This window comes from Bubalus kerabau, chromosome 10, assembly GCF_029407905.1.
Source record: "Bubalus kerabau isolate K-KA32 ecotype Philippines breed swamp buffalo chromosome 10, PCC_UOA_SB_1v2, whole genome shotgun sequence".
NCBI classification, from domain to species: domain Eukaryota; kingdom Metazoa; phylum Chordata; class Mammalia; order Artiodactyla; family Bovidae; genus Bubalus; species Bubalus kerabau.
The window spans coordinates 52,045,423-52,063,669 of record NC_073633.1 but is presented as its reverse complement, the minus strand read 5'-3'; the positions used below and the strand labels follow the sequence as shown (position 1 = coordinate 52,063,669).

General features: G+C 44.2%; 2 long non-coding RNA genes across 3 annotated transcripts; both read right to left on the bottom strand.

Annotated features, from left to right (window-relative positions):
- Window positions 1-1,621: 1,621 nt before the first annotated feature.
- On the bottom strand, window positions 1,622-2,341 carry LOC129620579 (uncharacterized). The gene is made up of 2 exons (XR_008698572.1): window positions 2,235-2,341; window positions 1,622-1,812 (listed from the first exon to the last, which is right to left on the bottom strand). It is a non-coding gene; the product is annotated as an uncharacterized LOC129620579 (long non-coding RNA).
- An 11,364-nt stretch (window positions 2,342-13,705) lies between these two features.
- LOC129620578 (uncharacterized) lies at window positions 13,706-14,738 on the bottom strand. 2 transcript variants are annotated; one of them, XR_008698570.1, is made up of 3 exons: window positions 14,604-14,738; window positions 14,296-14,426; window positions 13,706-14,005 (listed from the first exon to the last, which is right to left on the bottom strand). It is a non-coding gene; the product is annotated as an uncharacterized LOC129620578 (long non-coding RNA). The 2 variants fall into 2 exon arrangements; XR_008698571.1 differs by having other exon boundaries at window positions 14,312-14,426.
- Between the last annotated feature and the right edge of the window lie 3,509 nt (window positions 14,739-18,247).

Sequence of the window (18,247 nt, the reverse complement as noted above, 5' to 3'; positions counted from 1 at the left end):
AGTTTTTTCAAAATGCCGATGCCCCAGTCATACCCCAGGGGTTTGGATTTAATTGGTCTGGCAACTGGGGGGCCATTTTGGTAAAAATTCCCCAAGTGAGTCCGCCAGGGAGATCAAGGAGTATTTGTCAGCAGAGTGGCATGAAAGAAAGAAACTGAACCACAGCCACTGATAAACCACTGACGCCGAGGGCTTTATCAGACTGAGGGGAAATAGGATAATCAGAGCAGGACAGGAGACACACCAGAGGCAGCTGCCCCTCCTGCTTTGGCAGCTGTGGAGAACTCTGGTTGTTTCTTCTCATCTTCAGCAGAAAAAGAATCAATGACATGGATGTTTCTGTCTGTTTCTATCTGGACTGATCCCCTTGGCTCACTCAGCAGAGGCCTCACAGAGGTGGGGCCTTTGTCTCCTGTAAACTGCAGCCAGCCCTCATGCTTTGATGAAGGGAAGGCTGCTCCAGCCGCCACCTGCCTCCCCTCCCGAGATGGACCAGCTCTGCCCCCTCCCTTCCCACTGTCTCAGCCTGCAGGTCAGCAGGACACAGGAGCCAGACTCTAGGGGGTACCTGGGCCTACCGGCCAATGGATAAATCTAGAGTTACAAGACCAGCCACACCCCTCCCTCCTTCCAAACATCAAAGGCTTCACGAGAATTAATAGTGTGACTTTGGGGCAGAGACCTTTGGAAAGAGGTGGGAGGCTGTGCCTGTCCAGTTGAGTGGACACTGAGTGGACCGAGAAAGCTAGATTGATTGTTGGTGGGAGGCACCAAGAACCATCCATCCTGAGGGGAAAAGAGAAGTCAAAAGAGAGGAAAGAGAGACATGTTCCCTGAGAGGTTGGGGTGTTTTGAGATGGGATGATGAGAGGTCTTGGAGCATCCACCCTGTTCTCATGAGGGGGTGTGTGATGTGTGTGTGCCCGTAGTTCTAAATATTTGGTTATGCTTTTTGGATATACAGTCTCTTTAGATGCTTTTCAAGGCTTCCCTGGTGGCTCAGATGGTAAAGAACCTGCCTGCCCTGCAGGAGACTGGAGGTCCCCTGGAGAAGGAAATGGCTACCCATTCCAGTATTCTTGCCTAGAAATTCTATGGAGAGAGGAGCCTGGCGGGCTACTGTCTGTGGGGTGGCAAAGAGTTGGACACTACTGAGCAACTAACACTTTCATTTAGATGTTTTTCAAGAGAAAACAGAAACAATTTAAATTGTTTTTCTTTATATTTGGATGTAGGACCAGTGTTCCTTCTGAGCGCAACACCTCATGAATGAAAGCCAAAGCTTAAATGAAGAGTCCTGAGTTTATTGTGGGACACAGGTGTCTACCAGGTGCAGGTGAGGATTGAATTCACAATGCAGCCAGTTCCCAGTAGTACAATGTCTGGCAGAAAACAGGCAGGTCCTCGCTGAATGCTGGATCCCACTACATCTTCCCACCTCAATCCTTCCCTAAGCTGATCTCAAAGAACCATGTGTTAGCCTAACTGCATGACAGAGGCTCTCTCTTTAAGGGGTGACTGGAGGTTTTGTGGGCTCCCAGGAAATGGCTTAAGGACTGTTGTGACCTGGTTGTGTCTGTGTGTTGGGGAGGGGTGGTAACACAACAGGCAAATTGCAGGGTGAGGCTTACAAGCAGTTTACTCTGGGTACCAATACTCCCTGGCAAGGTCAGTCCCAGATGGCTTCTTCTGAGATGTGGTCACCCAGGTGACCTCTGTGGCAGCCATCCGTCAGTCCACACCCTGGCCTGGCCCCAGTTCGCTCTGGCTCTTCTTTCAGGCTGGGCTCTGGCTGGGCCTGCAGGGTTGGGGCTGTGGGAGGAAGTGGTGAGTTGCCATTGGACACTTCACGATCAGGGTCTGTAATTTGGCCTGGAGAGAGTGGCCGTCCAGATGCAGGCAATTTTGACTTTGATGTGAGCAGAATTACAAGGAATCATAAAGAGAGCCTGTGATTTGGGCTGAAACCCTGCCAATGCAGTCTGGTCCTAGTTCTGAGTCTTTCTGAAAAGAAATACTTGAGAAGTCAAAATCCTTAATACCAACTGGCAGCAGCCGGTGGGACTGACCCCACTGAGCACCCCAGCCTCATCCTTCACCCCCACCCCACCCAAGCCCTAGCACCCATATTAGCCATCCTCAGCTCTTCCCACTGGCTAGGCTCCTCCCCCTCCTAGCTTTGTCACAGGATGCCTGTTCTGCCTGCCATCACCCCTCCCATCAGTCACCATTACCTGGCCTGGTACTTCTCCAGGGAAGACCCCCTGACCTCCAGCCTCCAGAAGAGTCTGCGGGCCTTGCTCACAGCCTTCCACCCCTTCATTACACTCGGCACCTGTTTAGTGACATCACCATGGTTGATTACTAACCCCCTTCTCCCCTGTTAGACTGAATGTTCCATAAAGACAGAGACCACAGCTGTCCTGCTTAGCCCTGTGTTCGAGAGATGGTCCCGGGCACCTTTGTTAAATAGATGAACGAATAAAAATGAGCTGGTTTGTCAATGGGACATTTTGTGTTGCATAAAGGGTGTGCCACACAGTCCACAGACAGGGGAACCCCAAAGCTTATATAATTTGAGAGCCCCTTTGAAGAAAAATAAAGTTGACAAAAATATAACATGGGCAGGCTCACAAAAACATGTACAGAGGCCGTTCCCAGGACTTGTCCGTTAGGAACCCTACTGCTTCAGTCTCACTAACTTCCTCGTAAATCTACCCCCACCCCGTTCTAAGTGGGAATGGCCAGAGTGAGTTCCAGAACACTTTGGGGTGCAAAACGCAGGCCTCCCTCCTCAGCAAACCCTCTCCCCTCCCCTTGCCTCTTTCACTCCTGAGCCTCAGTCCTGTTGGTTAATTTGGGTCCTGAAAGGTTAGAGATGCTGGGGTGAAGGACAAAGACACCAAGAGAGTCATTTTAGGGGGCCCTCCATGTTCCTCACAACCTCATCTATGTGAAGTTGCTGCTGTCTTGAATCCTTTTAATAGGAGCGGTGATCTTCTGCCCAGGCCCTTGTGGGTATCTCTGTTAATCAAAGGCTGGATAACAACCCTGTGGAGTTCTCTCTCCTCTCTGTGCTTTGCACTCCACATCCTAGCCACCTGGGCCCCTCTGAACCTGCAGCTCTGTTTTCTCAATCTGGAGAGATGGCTGCTTTGTGCATGTCCTCCCCACAATGTGGCCTGGAAGCTCTTCTGACAGTGAGCTGGGACTCACTTCTCTCTGGAAATCACTGTCCCAAGCTGTTGTTACCAAACCAGACTTTGTAAAGTCAATCTGTTGTGGTGAAGGAGAGTGCAGCGTTTATTGCAGGCCCCAAGCAAGGAGTCCAAGGCAGCTAGTGCTTAAAAGACCCAGACTCCCCAAAGGCGTTCAGAGAAAGGTTTATAGAGACAAGGTGGGGCAGGGAGGTTGTGGGGTATGTGATCAGCTTGTGGACATTCTTCTGATTGGTTGGTGTTGAGGTAATCAGGGGTCAACATCATCAACCTTCTGGTTTCAACCAGTCTGGAGTCTCCGTGCTTGTGGTCAGCCTCTAGTTAACTTCTTCCATCTGGTGAGGGTTTCACTCTGCAAATTAGCTCAGGATATTATCTATAGTCCTTGAGGAAGAACTAAAGGTCCTTGACTTTGTTTAATGGCTAAAGTATCATTATTTTGTCTTGCTTGACTGTTTTCCTCATTTTCTCGCTTCTCTGATTAAATTTATTCTTTGATTAAAGTTTTCCTACAGACACAAGGCAAGTGGAGGACACGGCTGGGGGTCTATTCTGGGAAGGCATTATTATAGGGGCCTGCTCACTTACACTGTCTGTTGTCTAGTATCTGAAGACCATTGTTTTCTATATTTTTGTCTGGCTGTTTTCATTTGTTTGTTTAGAGTGAGAGAATAAATTTAGCTCCTATTGCTCTTTTGGCCAGTGATGAAAATCCACTTCATCCAGCTTCAGGAATCTGTGTGCCGAATACAACAAGCGTAAAGAACTGGAGTTTGTATGTCAGTCATTCTGGGCAGTCAAAACAATGTTCAAATAGTGGCACAACTGTTTGTCCTGGAGACAATGACCAGTGGACTTGGGTACACGGCAGCATACATCCCATTTCATCACTTGGGATATTAAAAATTAAAAAAACTGCTCAAGAGCTGAGATGTAATTAATTGTTTTACTGCTTCATCAAAGATGTTTCTAACTGTAACTGGCATTTTCTTTCTTCCTTTGTTCCTTTCTCGTTAATCCCAAACTCCTAATTTATCGCCACTCCTTTCCCTTTGGTAACCAATAAGATTGATTTCTACATCTGTATGGCATTTTCTTTCTGTGTTTCCTTTTCATTCTGGTGAAGATGATGGCTGGTTCACGCCCAGTGCCCACCTTCACACCCACCTCTGCTTTTGCACCAGCAGTTCCAGATGTCATGCAGCCGTGGTATGGCCATGAGAATTGTCTGGGCCTCTCAAACCCTGTGAAGGATTTTCAGGGACCCTCGAGGGTCTGCGGAACATTCTGTGAGAACCACTGAATCAGGAATCCCAAGCACCCCTCCAGACTGTGGACTTGTGGGCCTGGGACTCCCCAGAGACGCCGCCTTGCTATGAATGCGTTACAGCTTTCCTAACCTGTTTCTCATTTTCAAAAATGAGCCTCCCCCGGGGTGAGCTTGGGGGCATTTCTGTCCTTCCTGCTCTCTTTTCTGCCTCTGGAGCCAGGACTCGGGGCCCAAGTCAGTTGTCACCACTGCAGAGCAGAAAGACCCCAGCAACTGTTCACCGTCTCAGCTCATGCCAGCTGAGTAGGTTGTTGGGATACCGATGTCACTGACACTTCTTCTTTTCCCTAGGATTTATTTACTTATATGCTTTGTTTTTGACTGTGGTGGTGGTCATTGCTGCACATGGGCTTTCTCCAGTTGCGGACAGTGGGGACTATTCTGCTGCGGTGCTCGTGCTTCTCATTGCAGGGGCTTCTCTTATTGCAGAGCGCAGGCTGTAGGGCACGCAGGCTTCAGTGGTTGCGCTGCATGGGCTCAGTGGTTGTGACACATGAGTTTAGTTGCTCCAAAGCATGTGGGATCTTCCTGGGCCAGGGACAGAACCAGTGTCACCTGAATTGGCAGGCGAATTCTTTACCACTGAGCCACCAGGGAAACCCCTGTCAACCCTTCTAGATTCCTTATTCTGTGCTAAGAAATTGCAGACATTACTTCACACATTTTGGAGTTTTCTTGACCAGTTGCAGGCTGAGCCCATCACTCTCTACTGAGGCTGGTTCCATTCCTGGGAAAACAACCCAGAAATCACTCCTTTCTTTCATGCTGTGCTTGACAGATGTGTGTGAGTGTTTTGTTTTTTTTTTTTAAATTACAAATTAATTCATTCTAAAAAGTAGCAAATGCATTTATTTTCTTCTCTGCATTTTAATTTCCTCTCTGAATTTGTTCGATAGCAAGGAAAATAATAAAATAAAAATTTGTTAAGTGTGTTCTCAGAGCTCGTAGCTATATGCCCCACTCTTTTTGAGGAAAGAATAATCATATGCTACCTTTTACATGAATCAGACCTTTGCTGGAATGGAGCCATGTGTATCAGTTCAGTTCAATTCAGTTGCTCAGTCATGTCCAACTCTTTGTGACCCCGTGGACTGCAGCACACCAGGCCTCCCTGTCCATCACCAACTCCTGGAGCTTACTTAAACTCAGGTCCATCGAGTCAGTGATGCCATCCAACCATCTCATCCTCTGTTGTCCCCTTCTCCTCCTACCTTCAATCTTTCCCAGCATCAGGGTCTTTTTCAGTGGGTCAGTTCTTCACATCTGGTGGCCAAAGTATTGGAGTTTCAGCTTTAGCATCAGTCCTTTCAATGAATATTTAGGACTGATTTCCTTTAGGACGGACTGGCTGGATCTCCTTGCTGTCCAAGGGACTCTCAAGAGTCTTCTCCAATACCACAGTTCAAAAGCATCAATTCTTCGGTGCTCAGCTTTCTTTTTAGTCTAACTCTCACATCCATACATGACTACTGGAAAAACCATACCCTTGACTAGATGGACCTTCGTTGGCAAAGTAATGTCTCTGCTTTTTAATAAGCTATCTAGGTTGTTCATAACTTTTCTCCAAGGAGCAAGTGTCTTTTAGTTTTATGGCTGCAGTCACCATCTCCAGTGATTTTGGAGCCCCCCAAAATAAAGTCTGTCACCGTTTCCACTGTTTCCCCATCTATTTGCCATGAAGTGATGGGACCAGGTTCCATGATATTAATTTTCTGTTTTAAGCCAACTTTTTCACTCTCCTCTTTCACTTTCATCAAGAGGCTAATCTTTAGTTCTTCTTCACTTTCTACCATAAGGGTGGTGTTATCTGCATATTTGAGGTTATTGATATTTCTCCCAGGAATCTTGATTCCAGCTTGGGCTTCATCCAGTCCAGCATTTCTCATGATGTGCTCTGCATATAAGTTAAATAAGCAGGGTGACAATATACAGCCTTGACCTACTCCTTTCCTGATTTGGAACCAGTCTGTTCCATGTCCAGTTCTAACTGTTGCTTCTTGACCTAAATAGAGATTTCTCAGGAGGCAGGTCAGGTGGTCTGGTATTCCCATCTCTCTCTCTTTTTTTTTTTTTGGTATTCCCATCTCTTGAAGAATTTTCCAGTGTGTTGTGATCCACACAGTCAAAGACTTTGACGTAGTCAATAAAGCAGAAGTAGATGTTTTTCTGGAACTCTCTTGCTTTTTCAATGATACAATAGATGTTGGCAATTTGATCTCTGGTTCCTCTGCTTTTTCTAAATCCAGCTTGAACATCTGGATGTTCACAGTTCATGTACTGTTGAGTCCTGGCTTGGAGAATTTTGAGCATTACTTTGGTAGTGTGTGAGATGAGTGCAATCATGCAGTAGTTTGAGCATTCTTTGGCCTTGCCTTTCTTTGGGATTGGAATGAAAACTGACCTTTCCCAGTCCTGTGGCCACTGCCAAGTTTTCCAAATTTGCTGATATGTTGAGTGCAGCACTTTCACAGCATCATATTTTAGGATTTGAAATAGCTCAACTAGAATTCCGTCACCTCCATTAGCTTTGTTTGTAGTGATGCTTCCTAAGGCCCACTTGACTTCTCATTCCAGGATGTCTGGCTGTAAGTAAGTGATCACACCATCATGATTATCTGGGATCTTTTCTATATAGTTTTTCTGTGTATTCTTGCCACCTCTTCTTAATATCTTCTGCTTCTGTTAGGTCCATACCATTTCTGTCCTTTATTGTGCCCATCTTTGCATGAAATGTTTCCTTGGTATCTCTAATTTTCTTGAAGAGATCTCTAGTCTTTCCCATTCTATTGTTTTCCTCTATTTCTTTGCATTGATCACTGAGGAAGGCTTTCTTATCTCTCCTTGCTATTCTTTGGAATTCTGCATTCAAATGGGGATATCTTTCCTTTTCTCCTTTGCCTTTCGCTTCTCTTTTTTTCATAGCTGTTTGTAAGACCTCCTCAAACAACCATTTTGCCTATTTGCATTTCTTTTTCTTGAGGATAATCTTGATCACTGCCTCCTGTACAATGTCACATACCTCCATTCATAGTTCTTCAGGCACTCTGTCTATCAGATCTAATCCCTTGAATTGATTTGTCACTTCCACTGTATAATCTTAAGGGATTTGATTTAGGTCATACCTGAATGGTCTAGTGGTTTTCCCTACCTTAATTGCCAAATTATTTAATACTCATACTGTCCTAAAAAACATTTGTCAACAGTTTACAGATGAGGAAACTGAGGCTCAAAAAATGCCTCTGGCCCATGTCATACAGCTGAGTAGAGGCAGAGGCAGGATTTACACTTCAAAGCTTGTTCTCAGATGTTCCCTAAGGACCCCCCTGTGTACCAGACAGCTTGTCAAGTGCTGTGGAGACCAGGAAAGGGACTGGTGTCAAGCCCTGCCCAGAAACAGCTTGCTGTTGTTGTTTAGTTGCTAAGTCATGTCTGACTCTTTGCAACCCCGTGGACTGCAGCATGCCAGGCTTCCTTATCCTTAACTATTTCCTGGAGTTTGCTCAAACTCATGTCCTTTGTGTTGATGATGCCATCCAACCATCTCCAGGGTCAGAAAACAAGATGTACAGAAACCCAGAGTTTGGGGAAGCCTTGTCTCTAGGAAGCCTGAAAGGTTTCTTGGAGGAGATAAACCTGACCCTCTGCAGGCCAGTGGGCCCTGCTGGGGTCAGTTTGGGGAATGGGGGCTGGCAAGAATGCCCAGAGCAGGAAACCACGCAGCATCCTGAACCCACCCTGATTTTAGGCTGACCAGACCTGGACAGGAGCCAGAAGTGAGCTCATTTCCCCAGGCCAACTCGGAGCTGCGGGGAGAGGGCCTGGCCCAGGGCTTTGGATTCAGGCTCAGCCCCCTTGTCTGGTTTTGCAATAGCTGATTCATTGCCCTGCTTTTCCAGCCCTCCCCAGAGGCTTCCTCTAGCTCTCCCATCACCCTAATCTCCTGCTGAAGAGCGCACCCTTCTGCCATGGCTGCTGAGAACCTGGATTGAGGACATGTGGCCCTGGCCCAGTGATCCGTTCCCGAGCCTGGGGACTGAGAAGTAAAGTAAAAAGGAGCCCCACCAACATCCCCTGCAGGACAAGTTGGAAGTGTTTTAGCTCCCAAGTCCTTGGGAAGAGCCTCACCAATGGCCACTATCTCATTATTATTATTGTCATTACTGTTGTCTATCTTCAACAGTCTTCCAACCTTTCTTGAATGGCCTTCTTCCTCTTTCCTTGACTCCATTCCTGTCCATCTTTCTCTGTAGCATCTCCCTCTCCCTCGTGGCTTCCTCACTGTCCCAGACTTTAAAAATATACCCTCCCTTGTCTCATTCCATCAGTGCCTAGGGAATCCCTGGGAGTCAAAAGGGATCTTCTGTAACAGGTGGTCTTGGTGTGTGTGTTAATCCACTAAATGAGCCCATACTGACATGTGAGGGAGGTGGGTGGTTCCACACATGGCCTCTCACACACAGTATAGGAAGACACAGACCTTACGCTAATCCGTGTTTATTGAGCAACTATTTAGTGCAAGGCACCATGGTGAACTTTGTCAACATCTCCCAAAGCCAAGAGGGTTACTTCAAAAAGTACTGGAAAGGCATTTCCTGAACTTAGTTCTCATGTCTGCCTATCTGTCTGTCCTTGCAATTTGCTCATGTTTTCACGTTTTAACCCTGAGACAGAACTCTTTCCCATCATCAGGGAGAGTCAGGAGCATACAAAAAAAAAAGGATGGCAAAGCCAAGAACAAAGAGAGCCCACAGAAACCCAAGCTGTGGATGAAACAAGACAGGCAGTGCTGAGCTGTGGCCTTGGGACTCTCCCTTCCAACATCAGTCACTGTGCAGAGGAGGAGGGTAAAGGATGTCCCCCACCCAAGTTAGAGCTGCTGGGAATTATAGAAAGCTCCACCAGAGGCCCAGCCAACAGGGATCCAGATGAGAGTCTGAACTGTGCTTTAGATATTAGACAACTGAAAGTAGAGTCATGAGCCCACTCTCTTCTCAATCCCATGGGCCTCCATGGAAGGCCACGTGTTTCAGAGCAGTCTGGGGTCTGGAGAGAGAGAAGTCTGAGTAATGACGCCAGTGGAATGAGAGATCCTTCTTATCCACCAGTATGACTTAGCCCTGTGCCATGGTGAACTTCCCTTTTTGTTTCCATGAACTCTGCAGCAGGGCTGGGTTTCCTGTCCTGGAGAGGGACCGTCCACCAGCTTGCTCTGCTCCCTCTGCTCTCTCTCCTTCGAAATTCCTGGGAAGAGGCCCAGAGCAGAATCCAAATTGATGCAGAAGAGGCACTGCAATGTGGTTGGAGCCCAGAAACTCACTGTTGTGGGCACAAGCCTCCTCGGGGGCTTAGCAGTCAGCGGTCCTGCTCATGTTCCAGAAGCTCTGGGATGGAGTCCCCTCCTAACATAAGTCAGAAGGACCCCGAGGCAAGCTTTTGCTAACTTGCAGAATCAAGAGGTTTCTTTTCTCCCCGCAACTCTTTTCCTTTTTTCAAAGGAAACCTTTACCACAGTGGAAAAGATTTCTAATTTTTTCCTAATTAGGTAAATAACATATATTCTATACTATAATTTTTTTTAATTGAATACCACAAAAAAGTACAAAGAAAATAAAAATCACCTGAGTTCTCGCCACACTGAGCTGTCACCACTGATCATTTAGTAACCATCATTTCATTCATCATCATATACAGACATACACATACCTTAACATGAAAGGGATGTCACACATGATGCTTAATCACAGACATTTCGACAATGTGTTTTTGTTTAGGTTTAGTTTAGTTTGGTCTGTTCTGGACTTGACTAACTTGGTTGGGTTTAGTTGAGTTTAGTCTGGTCTGTGTCGTTTGGTATGGTGTGGCTTGCTTTGGTTTCACTCGTTTGATTTGGTTTAGTTGGATTTTGTTTGGCTTGGTTTGATGTGTTCTGTTTGATCGATTTTAGTTGTATTTAATTTGATTTGGTCTGATCTGGTCTGTATTGATTTGGCCTGGTTTGGTCTACTCTCTTCTGATCACATCTGATCTGATCTCATCTGGTTCGATTTGGTTTGGTTTGGTTGAACTTACCTCCCCAGCCTCCCTCCTTGACGTGTATCCTCAAGTATCTTTCTTCATATTCATTCAAACGTGAGGGGTTTGGAAGCATAGTCTATTTCACAAAAACTGAGACTTTGCTGTATACATCTCTCCACACCTTGCCTTTCTTTTCCCTGATATACCCTGGAAATCCCTCTGAGTCAGTCAGTATAGATCCAGCTCATTCCCTTTCATGACTGCCCAACATTCCATGGTATGTGTGGACCCTGGGCACTCAGTTGTTTGTCCACCAAGAGACTGTAGCCCGATCTCCCGTGTTTGGTCACTACACATGTGTTTCTCTCGATGCCATCGTGTTACACCCACCTCCAAGGACTGTATTCACATAACTGTGCCACCCTGCAATGCAGGCTGCAGTTATTATTATCCCGTGCCTAGTCTTCCATTCTGATACTTTTGTTCCTGTGGAAAGCACACCCAGCAGTGAGACTGCACACCCAGCAGAAGATCTGTGTGTTTTTACTTGTAATAGGTCCTGCCATATTGCTTCTCTCTCCTCTCAAAAAAAGTTAATAATTTACATTTCCATTGGCATTGGCAGTATATGAGCAGAAATTCCCACTATCTCCCAATTCCAGTCATCAGCAATATCTGAGTGTTACTGTTTTCTGGTGGGGGGGGATTGCTGTGTGGGGTCTTCATTTTGGTGCACAGACTCTAGAGAGAGAGCATGAGCTCAGGAGTCCCATGGTATGTGGGATCTTAGTTCCCCCACCAGGGATCGAACCCATGTCCTCTACATTGGAACGGGGATTCTTAACCACTGGACCACCAGGGCAGTCCTTCTCATTGTTACTTTATTTTGCATTTTCTACATTGGTAATGAGGCAGTGAGGCTGAGCGTCTTTTCATTTATCAATCAATTTGGATTTGCCCTGTAATTTTTCTATTGAGCTACTCATCCTTTTTATTTAATAAGAATTTTCTATTATAAATTTTCATCCTTTATCTGTCATATGAGCTGTGTATCTGTTCCCTCACCCCAACTTTAACATTTGCTTTTTCATCTTGTTTATGGTATCATACACTTATTTCAAATTTAATATTGTAATTTCATGTAGTAATTCATCTATTTTTTTCATTTATAGCTTTCAGGTTTATTGCCTTAGATTAAAAGGTATTGCTATTCCCTAGACTATACATATATTTTCCTAGATTTCAATATTTTTGTTTTATTATTCACATTTAAGCTTTTAATCTAGAATTTATTTGTAAATACAGTGTAAGAGAAGAATAGAATCCAACTTTATTTTCTTTCATATAGATGGCCAATGATGCTATCATCATTTATTAAAGAAATATTCAGGGACTTCCTTGGTGGTCCAGTGGTCCGCCTGCCAATGTAGGGGACACAGGTTCAATCCCTGGTCCAGGAAGATGCCACATGCCATGGAGCAACTAAGCCCATGCGCTACAACTACTGAGCCTGTGCTCTAGCGCCTGCGTCACAACTACTGAAGCCCATGTGCCTAGCACCTGTGCTCTGCAAAAAGAGAAGTCACCACAGTGAGAAATCCATACACCACAACAAAGAATAGCCCCCGCTGGCTGCAGTCAGCTAGAGAAACCTGAGGCAGCAACGAAAAACCAGTGCAGCCATAAAAAAATAATAATATAAATAAATAATTTTCTGAAAAAAAAAAAAAAAGAAATACTCACTTGCAACTGAAATAAAATCTCACCTTTGTCACATATTGGGTTGGCCAAAAAGTTCATTTGGGTTTTCTCATAATAGCCTGCAGAAAATCCGAACAAACTTTTTGGCCAACCCAATATTACAGTCACATGCATTGTGACTATTCTGATGCTTTCTTTTCTGTTTCAGTGTTCCATCCATCTATTTTTGTGCCAGGACTATTCTGACTCTGATTGCAGAGGCTTTGTGGTATGTTTTAATATCATGTAAAGCCCTCTAGCCTTATTTTCCAGAAGACATGCAAGCCATCGAGATGCCAATTAAAACTATACTACCTTCTTATTGTATTTTCTATCCAAGAATATGGATGTGCTTCCATTTGTTCAGCTCTTTAAGACTTTAAGTTTTCTTCCTATAATTCCTGTACCTGTTTTCTCAAATTGATTCCTAAACGTATTATAACTGCGATGCTGTTATGAATGAGTTATTTTCCATTTCTTCCTATGGCTAGTCTACTATTAGTTTAGAAATAAAAACCCTATACTTTAACATATTTATCTCAGTACCAAGTGCCAAATTTCCTTATTAGTTCTGAATGGGGGAGGAGTTACTTTGGGGTTTGTTTGTTTGTTTTTACTAACTCTAGAATACTGAGGTTTTCTAGATATAACTATACCATCAACAAAATGGGTAATTTTATCTCTTTTTCCCCCAAAGTTTTCTACAAATTATTTCACTCTCCTTTCTTTCTGTACCCATTAAAACTTCCAAAACAATATTTAACAATAATGGGGACAGTGTTCCTGATTTAAATGGAAGTGTCTTAACAAATCACTATTTGTAGTATTTGTTGTCTTTTGATATTTAATTATATTAACTATAGTTAATATATTAATAGTTCCCTCTGTTTTTCTTAGGATTTCTATTGGGAAAGGCTGCTGAATTTTACTGAATGCCTTGTCAACCTCCATTGATCTGATCACATTTTCTTCCTTTAATTTGTTGATGAATATAGAAGTCTAAATAAAATATTAGCATTAAATCAAAAGAATAATACATTTTGACCCAAGGATTTATCCCCAATATGTAAGGGTATCTTGGTATCTCTATTCACAAATTAGCTTACTTAGATTTTGGTTTTGTACTTTTTCAGGTTTCACATATAAGTTGACAGTGTTGACCTATTCAAGTTTTTCATCTCATCGCATCTATTTATACGCTACCATTTCTTCTAGTTTTTCAAATCTGTTGCTGTAGTTACACCTGTCTTTGCCTACAATTGTTCTGATTCCTCCTACACATATGCTCACACTTCCCTTCCTCTGGGCTGGTCTTCTATAATTCTGCTCTCATTTTCTTTCCCCCTTGGTCACATTTTTTTTTTTTTTTCTGTTTTCACTGGGCTTTTTGAAAATGGAAGTAATGTTTAACACTAGAATCTGGCCATTTAAAATCTTGCACATGTGTTTTTACTAACTGAAGTAATGTGGCCGCCGTCCCATCTTGACCTGCCTTGATTGACACAATTCCTTGGGGGTCCTGACTCTTTCACCTGAAGAGGTGACACCCACGCTGTGACAGAAGAGGCCTTATGAAACTGTGAGCTCTTTCTAGAGGAGAACTCTGGTTCCCGATTCCTGGCAGAGGCCTGGGTGCTGCTGGCTTTTCAGGAATGCTGAGAAGAAGGGTGCAGGAAAAGTTGAATGACTCCCTAGAATGGTTCTAAAGAATGGGAAAAGAGAGGTTTCAATCACACTTATGCTTTTTCCTTATGACAAAGGCAATATTTACTCACTGAAAAGAATTAAAAATATGGAAGTCAAAAGGAACATTTAATTCACCCAACAGGGACTCCCCTGGCAGTCCAGTAGTTAAGACTCCACACTTCCAATGCAGGGGGTGTGGGTTCGATTCCTGGTCGGGGAATTAAGATCCCACATGCCTCATGGCATCACAAAAAAAATTAAAAACAAACCAAAAAACCACCCAACATCCCCTGACCCAGAGATTACATGTCACTAATACTACTACTGAGGAGGTGGTTCATGGCAGCACAGGCTCAGCATCAGTAGAAAAGCTCCATTGCCCATTCTGGTGGGATCTCAGGCAAGCGAGCCCACCTCTTGATCCTCGTTTTCCTCATCTAAAACAGAGAAAACACTGCACCATGTAAGTTCATTATAGGATCAACTGAAATAATATTTACAAAGCACTTGACACATAGTAAGAACTCAAGGGACAGATATTATTAATAACATTCTTTATATGTCCATTCAGTCTTCTCCTCTATGCAAATCTATGACATTATATAGACACATACACATATATAGTAAAAATGGAAGCTGGGCCCCAGGATGTTTCTAGAATAAGGAATGAATGCTCTTGTTTCACCCCAGCACACGGAAGCAGAGTTGGGTCTCTTTTCTGCCTCCTCAGTCCATGCACAGCACACATGCTTCTCCTTGGCAGTCAGGCTGGAGCCTGCCTCCCACTTCAAGGTGTGAGCTCCTCCTAAACCCACCTGGGCTCTATTAGTGGACAGAATCAAAGGAAACCCAGTCTATGTTTTTTCATTCAATGTGCCCCATGTGTTCTACATCTTACTCTTTAGTGCAGTGATACTTGTCAGAATGAAACAGCATTCACTATTTGCAAATCACAGGATATAAATAATTTAAATGCACTCCGAAGATATTGTTTTAAACTAGACTGCCCAGACAGGCTGGACAAAGGGAGGTTAAGCGAGAGTCATCTCATCCTATTTAATCCTGAAACAGTCTGGGAAGGATCTCAGAGTGCCTCTCTATCCTAATATTTGTAAAATTCTCTTTTCTAAATGTACACAGTTATTTCAACATTTGGTCCGTTTCTGTCTGTACAATAACACTTCAGCTCTGCATTCAGTTTTCGTTACCTAGAGTTAGACATTGAGTGGATACTTTCAGTGCTCATTGAGTGAATGAATGAATGGGTTAAGTGAACTCCTGCCCAAGCTAGGAAGTAGAAGAGAACTAAATCCAGAACTAAAATCCAGATCTCACGACCTCTGATCCCAAGTCTTACACCTTTCTATCTTTTCACCAGGATGATTTATATCTTACATCAAACCCAAACAGCCATCTTCAGTCCTATTCATCCTCCATTCATTCATTTAGCAAATATTCATTGGGCACCTACTGTGTGCCAGGTTCTTCCTCTAATAATTACACACACAGAAGTATGAGTGATGACCTTGGCCATTGCTGTTATTGAAGAGTCTAAGTGGTCCAACCCATGCTATCCAGAGGAGGGACCTACTCCCCTTTACACCCTGCTCTAGCCCAGCCTGAAGGAGAGCCAGGATTGGGAGGTGGAGATAGGAGGGAGAAATATTGTGCCCTGATCCCTTCTTTGGGTGCAGCATCTCAGGTTCCCAAGTCCTTCCAGCCACACCCTCAGCTCCCCCTGGTCCCCAACTATTGCTCTTTACCCACAATGCCATGCCTCAGGCTGTAGACCTCTTCTTCCCCTTCTCAGGAAGGATCTAAGTCCACCTGCAGCCTGGTCATTGGTCACTGGTCACCCATGGCACGTGAGGCCTCTCTCCTCACATGCTTCAACTTTTTAGCACTTTCTACCTCATGTTCTGGATTATCCAGTGTGTATCTTATCTCCTCTACTAGATTATCAGTTCCTTGGGTTCAGGATCCATGTCAAATTTATCTTCGCACCTTCAGCTATACCTGGTGTGATGCCTTATGGTGAATATTGCTTTGTTGAATAAATAAGTGGATGAATGTGTAATGGAAGGAGAAAATGTTATATGATGAGAGAGAGGCTAGAGAAAATAGGATTACTTACTTACTGTAAGTAATGAACTAGAATTTGGGGGGACAGAGGAGAGAAAAGAGGAAGGGAGGAAAGTCTATGTACATGGCAGGAACCCAAGTAAATAGAAATGGCCACAGGACTTTTTAAGAGCAGAAGAACTTGATATTTGACTCTGGGGTTTATAGGGTATGATGGAGCCATCTCTCACCATATCCTCAATCTTCAGTGACACGTGCTGCACTGATAGAAACCTTGTATGAGTTTATGCGAAATCAAAGAAGTGGAGCAGTGTTGCACATCTGGAGTGAAGGCAGAGGGGGCGTGTGTGTGTGTGTGTGTGTGTGTGTCTGTGTGTGAGATAAGTCGCTTCAGTCGTGTCTGACTCTTTGTGACCCATGGACTGTAGCCTGCCAGGCTTCTCTGTTCATGGGATTCTCCAGGCAAGAATACTGGAGTGGGTTGCCATCCATTTACTTCTCCAGAGGATCTTCCTGACCCAGGGATCAAACTCGTGTCTCTTGTGTCTCCTGCATTGGCAGGCAGGTTCTTTACCACTAGCGTGACCTGAGAAGGCAGAGAGGATAGATGTGAGCAATCCACAGAACTAATTCAGTAGAAGCTGACACTCAGAGCCCAAGGTAATGGTGAAAAGCCCAAGCCCCCTTCCCCACCAGAGTCCACAGAAAAATTAGGCAGGAGAGGGAGGGTCCCATCACACATGGATTGAGGTTAAGTTTATTTCATTTGAATCTTAAAAGGCCAGGATACTTGATACCTGGCATATGAATGCATGAATGAAAAATTAATTATGGCTAGACTGTTAATGGGCTATATATAGTGGCTTAGTGCATGTTCCTCTCCCCCCATTCCAAAAAAAAAAAATCATTTCCTATGGCCATGATTGTCTCGTGGAGTGGCTTTCAGGGTCCATGTGAGAGATGCTTTTGAGCTGAGACAATTATCTGGGAGTTCTTTAAGTTCATGAACCCTGATTCCAAGGACCCTTTTAACCCTATCTTGCCAGATAAGTCGCTGTCCCAGTGAAATCAAAGGTGAGTGGCTAGAAGTGTCTGACCATTGTTATATGCTGCCAGCTGACCCGGTAGGCACAGAAGGAAGCTAGGAATTGAAATGTTGTTGTTCAGTCACTCAGTTGTGTCCAACTCCTTGCCACCCCATGGACTGCAGCACACCAGGCTTCCCTATCCTTCACCAACTCCCGGAGTTTGCTCAGACTCATGTCCAATGAGTCAGTGATGCCATTCATCTGTCTCATCCTCTGTTGTCCCCTTCTCCTTCCTTCAATCTTTCCCAGCATCAGGGTCTTTTCCAATAAGTCGGCTCTTCGCAATAGATGGCCAAAGTATTGTAGCTTCAGCATCAGTCCTTCTAATGAATATTCAGTGTTGATTTCCTTTAGGATTGACTGGTTGGATCTCCTTACAGTCCAAGGGACTCTCAAGAGTCTTCTCCAACACCACAGTTCAAAAGCATCAATTCTTCAGCACTCAGCCTTTTTTATCATCCAGCTTTCACATCTGTACATGACTTCTGGAAAAATCATAGCTTTGACTCTACAGACCTTTGTTGGCAAATTAATGTCTCTGTTTCTTAATACGCTGTCTAGGTTTGTCATTGCTTTTCTTCCAAGGAACAAGCATCTTTTAATTTCATGGCTGAAGTTATCATCTGCAGTGCTTTTGGAGCCCAAGAAAATAGAGTCTGTTACTGTTTCCATTGTTTCCCCATCTATTAGCCATGAAGTGATGGGACCAGATGTCATGATATTCATTTTTTTGAATGTTGAGTTTTAAGCCAGCTTTTTCACTCTCCTCTTTCACCTCCATCAAGAGGCTGTTTAGTTCTTCACTTTCTGCCATTAGAGTGGTGTTATCTGCATATCTGAGGTTATTGACATTTCTCCTGGCCATCTTGATTCCAGCTGGTGCTTCATCCAGCCTGGCATTTTGCATGATGTACTCTGCATATAAGTTAAATAGCAGGGTGACAATATACAGCCTTGACGTACTCCTTTCCCAGTTTGGAACTAGTCTGTTGTTCCATGTCTGGTTCTAATTGTTGCTTCTTGACCTACATACAGGTAAGATGGTCTGGTATTCCCATCTGTTTAAGAATTTTCCACAGTTCATTGTG